This window comes from Dipodomys merriami, unplaced genomic scaffold (genome assembly GCF_024711535.1).
Source record: "Dipodomys merriami isolate MVZ:Mamm:240054 unplaced genomic scaffold, mDipMer1.0.p SCAF_87, whole genome shotgun sequence".
In the NCBI taxonomy this organism is placed as follows: Eukaryota; Metazoa; Chordata; class Mammalia; order Rodentia; family Heteromyidae; genus Dipodomys; species Dipodomys merriami.
This window is the reverse complement of record NW_027206479.1, coordinates 670,854-671,461: the sequence shown is the minus strand read 5'-3', so window position 1 is coordinate 671,461 and position 608 is coordinate 670,854. Positions and strand designations below refer to the sequence as shown.

The window sequence follows — 608 nt, the reverse complement described above, 5'->3', positions numbered from 1 at the left end:
ACTTCAAAATATGATCAAATTTAAAATGAAAACAACAAAATAGTCATTGACAAAAATTGCAAATGTGAGCAATCGACCAAACAATGTAAGTTTTTCCCACTATACACAGAAATTTAGAGAAATAAGATCAATAGCATTTTAGGAACAATAAGGGCTCCTTGTTACAAATAGGCAACCAAGGATATATGCCTGTATAAAGATTGCATCATTAACTACTTAAATTTAGAGGATACTACATGCTTCAGCAGCAGGCCTAACCAAATGACAACAATACAGAGATTAACATGGCACTTGCAGAAGGATGATAAAAAAATTCGTGAACTATTCCATATTTTTCATTCTTCAAATGAAAGAAATGAAAAGCAGTTATTAAAAAGTTGATTACAAAAATACAAGTGTAACAATACATGTAATTCATAGAATTAAAGGTTAGTTTGACATCAGTGTATTAAATCTTCACTTTACAAAGGCTCTTACATAGCATAACCTTTACAAAACTTGAAATTAGATAATATTATCATCTTATCCCAAAGAAATAAAATACTATAAGGACCTAGGAAAAAAGGAATCTTAACTTTTTCTATATGGAATGTAATCTGAAAGGAGAC

The 608-nt window shown here is 29.3% G+C and overlaps 1 pseudogene; it reads left to right on the top strand.

Annotated features, from left to right (window-relative positions):
- Positions 1-236: 236 nt before the first annotated feature.
- LOC138820376 (U6 spliceosomal RNA) lies at positions 237-336 on the top strand (annotated as a pseudogene).
- The last annotated feature ends 272 nt before the right edge of the window (positions 337-608 follow it).